Source organism: Carassius carassius, chromosome 16 (genome assembly GCF_963082965.1).
Source record: "Carassius carassius chromosome 16, fCarCar2.1, whole genome shotgun sequence".
Lineage (NCBI taxonomy): Eukaryota > Metazoa > Chordata > Actinopteri > Cypriniformes > Cyprinidae > Carassius > Carassius carassius.
The window spans coordinates 15,836,748-15,844,024 of NC_081770.1; positions in this window are offsets into that span (position 1 = coordinate 15,836,748).

Here is a 7,277-nt window from a genome sequence, read left to right on the forward strand (position 1 = left end):
TCCTTAATTGATCACAAACCATTATATTCATGTTGATGAAAGGTTTTCTGCACTTTCTTAATGGATTTGAGAATGGAAAGGTAGTGATTTGGCTCTTGTTATTGTGCCAGTCACAGAGTCACTGTGATAAAAGAAAGCAATTCAAGGTAAAGGTTCCTGTAGGCCTACAACAAAAAGAGATTTGTATTCGGCTCACAGCACGATCACTTCAGTATATATTTTGTTTTTAATGTCTTTTCTCTGCATGTAGAGGGTTCCATCAACTGAACCAGCTTTCAGACATCAAAAATAAACTGTTGAACTTGGGGGGATTTGACCCCAAAATCTAAGTGTCATATTTGCATTATGAAACAAAGTCAAGGCTTAATCTCTTGACTTTTCAGATCCTCAAACCATCTTGAGAATATAAAAATCTTTCTCTAAAGTTCCTTTAAGGGAAAGTTAAATGTGTATTCTGAGTGCAGTAAAAGTTGAACACTACGAGAGACGAATCCAAATTGTGTTCTGTGGTAAAACACAATGCAAACCTAAACCACACGTGTTGCTCTGAACTTTTGAATAAATGTCTACAAAATGAGGTAACATGGCAAACAGACAGTAAAATACAAATGTTTCAAAAGTATAATCTCATGTATTAAATATTCTACATGTTATATTAGGCATTGACTGCTCTATATTTTTGTAAATCAGCACTGTTAAAAACATTTTGCTGTATTGCTTCGCGATCACTCTCTCTCTCTCTCTCTCTCTCTCTCTCTCTCTCTCTCTCCCTAATGCCTACACTTTGAAACGGCCTTGAAGGACTTAAAATTGTTACTGTTTGTTTCAGCATAATCACTGATAGAAGAAACGTCTTGCGTTAATGCAAGAAAGCTTAACACATCTAATCAGGTAAGACGCCATATTGAATTTAAGGCGATGCTGTAGGGATAGGCCTAAATATTTAAAGTGACACACACTGTATAAAGGTTCTCTTAAATATAATTTTCACAACTCACAACTTTCAAAACTGTCTTATGGAGTTTTTGGAACAGAACGTTTTTTTTTTTTTTTTCTTTTTCAGAAAGATGATTCATCCGCTGAACAGTCTGTATCTTGTTAAACTACATGGACTACTTCTAGCCTTTTTGAAACTTTTCATGACATGCTAGATTTTTAATTTTTATTTATAAGTAAGTATCTATGTATTACTTAAATTTAAATGTTATGCATTTAGCAGACGCTTTTATCTAAAGCGACTTACAGTGCATTCAGGCTATCAATTTTTACCTTTTTTCAATTTTTATCTTGTGTTCCCAGGGAATCGAACCCCCAACCTTGCACTTGATAATGCAGTGCTCTACCAATTGAGCTTCAGGAACAGTTTATTACTTGATTTATGTTTGTATGTAAAAAAATTGTATATATGTACAATGGGGCTGTATGCTGAAAATAAGTTGTAAAATAAAGTGATGAAGACTAAATGTACGTTTACACAACAATGATTGTACTAAAAACTGAAAAGAGTCACGGACAGATGACAATGTTGTCAAAGCGATGCTCATTCACACAGATCAGCCCTAACAACTAAAAACAGTGTTTTGCATGCCAGGACAGTAGTTGCCAATGTCACTTTGTAAAGATACACTAAATGCCTGCACGCATACACATCCCTGAAGATTGAAAACAATAGGCTACGCAAGTGCATGACATCAATTTATTTATTTAGCTTTTTTAGTTTACACAAGATTACAACACTATCGTTTCCAAAAACGTGCACCCTGAAATCAGTTTCAAAAGTTTTCAGACCCCCAAAATGCTGTTGTTCCGTAAATGAACAGCTAAAATGTGTAAAAGTTGTCTATATTTTTAGTTGAAAACAGTGTCAAGTAAATGCCCCTGATTCTGGTCTAACTAAACCCAGGACATTTCTTCAAATTTAGCACTGAAAGAATTGATCTCTAACTGTAAAGCGAAACGATACAGTGAGGATTTTGCTTCTTCCAGGTTTTCTTCTGATAATGATGCTTTCTGTCAGACCAGAGTTAAAAGAACAACGGAGTTCATTCAAGTGCTCTTCTCTTCAAATAAACCTTCAAGGAGAACAAAAAAAAATGGGCAGTATGACTTATTTCCTCTTGAATTTTCACTCACTGTTCAGGGGGAATTGAACTGTGACTGCAAAGAATATAAGCTTCTTTTGTTGTCAGTCTGTTTCCAGTTAGAAGAAACCCCAAGGGCTTATGGGTAGTTTTTATACATCTAGTTTTTCTTTATTCTGCAACACTTGTTTTCTTCTTTGTTTGTCAGCTTCTTCTTGGATAGGATCTCTTTAGCCAAGTGTTGTTTCTAACACATACCGACTCTCATTTTCAATTATTCCTCCAATAAAGACAAGACTGAGAAAATCAATCGACCACAATGCATTGCAGCATAACAAATGGAGTATCATGGGAGAACGTCAATACGGTGTGATTGAGTATTGTCTATCTGAATATGTGCTAGTATGCTGACTACACAATCTTTTATCATACCTGGATGAGAGGGACGTTTGGGAGAATAGCGAACCAAATCTTCTTCCCTAAAATTGCATTGTGGGGGAAGAACATGTGTGAATGGTGTTAATGAGGGTGTCAGGCTGAAGAGACAAGGTCATTTGGAGCGAGAAAACTGTAAAAAGACAGACAGCAGGCCATTGTGATGGATGCACATGAAATTAAATGAATAGTTTACCCAAAGATGGAAATTCTATCATCATTTAATCGCCTTGTGTGGTTCCAAACCTGCACACCCCCAAAAAGCCTTTCAGAGAACATTTTTATGGATGTTAAAGGTTCTTCATGAACTATCAATACCAATATAGAACTTTTCTTTTTTTAAGACTGGACTGATTTCTATGGAACACAGTCAGAGAATGTGTAATAATTAACAATCAAATTCTCTGTAAATTCTATCTTAAGTAATTCTAAATAATGATGTATAAATATAAAATAAATAATAAATATAAATATCAAAATAAAGTATAAAACCGATAGAAAATGTTATAAAATGTATATGTGAGAAAAAAAATATATAATTATACAAGTATTTGTTTAATCTATTGATAAAAGTATTCCATCATTGAAAATATTTATATAAACCACTCAGATCAAATGAGAGATCCATCAAACTTTGGGTTGTGAGTCTTTTTGAATGAGACATTAAGGTTCACTAAAAGGATTCATGAAAAATAACCTGTGTAAAAGAGTCCTGAGATGGTCCTCACTGCAGAACACAAGATCCAAGGGGCGATGATGGATCCTACTCCTACCACCTAACATGTCCCTAAACCTACCAATATCCACTCCCTGGTCCCTAAACCTACCTATCTCCCCCACTTAACCTACCAATCTCTACTCCATGATCCCTAAACCTAACAATCTCCACCCCTAAAACTACCCATCTCCACTCCCTGATCCCTAAACCTAACCATTTCCACCCCTAAAACTACCCATCTCCACTCCCTGATACCTAAACCTACCCATCTCCACTCTATGATCCCTAAATCTACCCATCTCCAATCCCTGATCCCTAAACCTACCCATCTCCCCCACTTAACCTATCAATCTCCACTCCCTGATCCCTAAACCTACCCATCTCCCCCACTTAACCTATCAATCTCCACTCCCTGATCCCTAAACCTATCCATCTCCACTCCATGATCCCTAACCCTAACCATCTCCACCCCTAAAACTACCCATCTCCACTCCCTGATCCCTAAACCTACCCATCTCCCCCACTAAACCTACTCATCTCCACTCTATGATCCCTAAATCTACTCATCTCCACTCTATGATCCCTAAATCTACCCATCTCCACTCTATGACCCCTAAATCTACCCATCTCCAATCCCTGATCCCCAAACCTACCCATCTCCACTCCCTGATCCCTAAACCTACCCATCTCCACTTCCTGATCCCTAAACCTACCCATCTCCACCCCTAAAATTACACATCTCCACTCCCTGATCCCTAAAATTCCTTGAGCCCGAAACTTACCCATCTACACCTCTAAGCCTACCCATCTCCACTTCCTGATCCCTTAACATATACATCTCCACCCCTAAACCTACCCATCTCCACTCCCTGATCCCTAAACATACCCATCTCCACCCCTAAACTTACCCTTTTCCACTTCCTGATCCCTTTACCTACCCATCTCCACCCCTAAATCTACCCATCTCCACTCCCTGATCCCTAAACCTACCCATCTCCACCCCTAAACTTACCCATCTCTACTTCCTGATTCCTAAACCTACCCATTTCTACCCCTAAACTTACCCATCTCAGCTTCCTGATCCCTAAACCTACCCATCTCCACCCCTAAACCTACCTATTTCCTCTCCCTGATCCCTAAACCTAACCATCTCCACCCCTAAAACTACCCATCTCCACTCCCTGATCCCTAAACCTACCCATCTCCACTCCCTGATCCCTAAACTTACCCATCTCCACTTCCTGATCTCTAAACCTACCCATCTCCACCCCTAAAACTACCCATCTCCACTCCCTGATCCCTAAACCTACCCATCTCCACTCCCTGATCCCTAAACTTACCCATCTCCACTCCCTGATCCCTAAACCTACCCATCTCCACTCCCTGATCCCTAAACTTACCCATCTCCACTCCCTGATCTCTAAACCTACCCATCTCCACCCCTAAAACTACCCATCTCCACTCCCTGATCCCTAAACCTACCCATCTCCACTCCCTGATCCCTAAACTTACCCTAAACTTACCCATCTCCACTCCCTGATCCCTCAACCTACCCATCTCCACTCCCTGTTCCCTAAACTTACCCTAATCTTACCCATCTCCACTCCCTGATCCCTAAACCTACCCATCTCCACTCCTTGATCCCTAAACCTACCCATCTCCACCCCTAAACTTTCCCATCTCCACTCCCTGATCCCTAAACCTACCCATCTCCACCCCTTAACCTACCCATTTCCACTCCCTGATCCCTAAACCTACCCATTTCCACTCCCTGATCCCTAAACTTACCCATCTCCACTCGCTGATCCCTAAACCTACCCATCTCCACTCCCTGATCCCTAAACCTACCCAACTCCACCTGCTGGATATGGATGTAACCTCGCCCCCCTGGATCTTGTGTACTGCAGTGAGTGGCTACTGGTAAATGAGGTCCAACCAGCCCTTTACATTAATTCAATCTGCATTTGTAACCTTTGTTTAACACAGATCCCCACTGGCCAGAGAACATCACGATCAAAGTACAGAAAACAAAGGAGTTGCTCCCTGAACACTTGTGTTGATTTTCATGCTGCCGGGCCTGTTCAGTTCATTACTGTCAATTATCCTCACATTCTTTTCCAAATCCCATACATCCCATCCATTTATTCCAACACCCACCTGATGCAGATCAGAATCTCTGATGTCCCAGATCACAACACAACAAAGCATGCAAAGCTTCATTTAATTGCATTCATCAGTCTTTCTCTGCATGGCTCTTGCTGAAAGAGCACTGAGCACTTGGAAACCCAGTGTTCAAGGTTTTAAAATGGAGAACTCGTTATATATGCGTGTGTACAAGTGCAATCTCATTATCTGAAGTGTTTTTTATATAGTTGGTTGTGTTGTTTTTTTTATTTTTTGCACGTAAGTGTCCATGAGTGTGTGCGCCAAAAATAAAGGAAAGTTCATAAGGACGGTTAGTATTTCCTAATTTGGAGCTGGTTTTCACATCCTGTAAGTAAGAGAAATCACAAATGAGCTCTGAAGTTCACAGCTGGAGAGCAAATTAAGAGCTTTAAGGCTTGTGCTTCAGAATTTCCTAGTGAAATGAATCCCCACATTTCAGAATCTCAAGTTAACTTTTCTAAGAGTCGTCAAGTTACTAAAGTCTGCAAGTGAAGTCAGAAATATTTCACAATATTTCTGGGATATACTATTTTCATTAATTTTGTGACTCTATAACTGTATTTTAAAACAATTTTGTTTTACACCAGGTAGACTAAATACTCTAGGTAGATTTTGACCAAAAGCGTTTTTCACACCTTTTAATGCTATTTTGTAAGATTTTAGAAATGTAAGTTTCCTTAAAGGGATATTTCTCCTCAAAATGAAAATTATACCATTTATTCACCCTCAAGCCATTCTAGGTATATATTACTTTTTTCTTTCAGACATTGGAGTTATATAAAAAAATGCCCTGCCTAGTCCAAGATTTATAATGGCAGTGAATGGTGGTCAAGATTCTGAAGCAAACTAACATACAAAAAAAAGTACTCCAGGGGGTTAATAAAGGCCTTCAGAAGAGAAACGATGTGTTTGAGTAAGAAAAATATCCATATTTAAAAGTTCATAAACCGTAATCTTTAACAGTTGAAGAGGGTGGCGTTCCAATGGATGAGTATATGCTAGTGTCGCGAGAACCAAGTGTTGTTTACAGCAAAGGAAAACAAGTCTCCACTTGACTTATATTGAAATCCTCATCTATAAATATTTCTTGACAAATCCTCATCTGTAATTCTAATTCTTGATCAGTGTTTTGTCACTTCTCTCCAGAGCTTACTCTAGGCCGAAGTCCTATGTCATCCACTGAAACGCCACTCTCTCATAAACACTAGAAGCTAGAGATTGCAGTTTATAAAGTTTTAAATATGGATATTTTTCTTACACAAATGCTGCACTTCAGACAGTCTTTATTAACCAACCACTTGTAGCCATGTGGAACACTTTTAATGTTGAATGGATGCTATTTTTTGGCCTTCAAAATCTCAACACCCATTCACTGCCATTATAAAACTATAGTTCCTTTTACCATCTGCTGGTAAACCCCCCCCACCCCCCACCCCCCGCCCCCCGACATATTCACTTAGAACTTCTGTATATTTTTGTCTAAAGTCATGCATACTTGTCCACTGAGGCAAAGCTGATACTTAAATGAATAATAACTGAGAAAAAATAACAACATATTCCTAGGGGAAATGATGCACCCACAAATAAAACAGCAGATTAAAAAACACCTGCAGAAATGAAACTCTTCAGATGAGATAAAACAGAGATTGAACGGTGGAAGTGCGGTGGTGCCGGTAATGAAGCCATCATCGGCAAGTAAACACTTGACTGGATTCCATGATGAGATATGAAAGCATGGCTTGGGAGTAATGCCTTTAGCCGTATGAATTCTACCTCAAGCCGTTAATTACATGCTAGACAAGACAATAGACTACAATGACTGAAAACATCATTTTTTGCACTGGTGATCTGAGGAAAATGTGATTTCTGCCATCGTC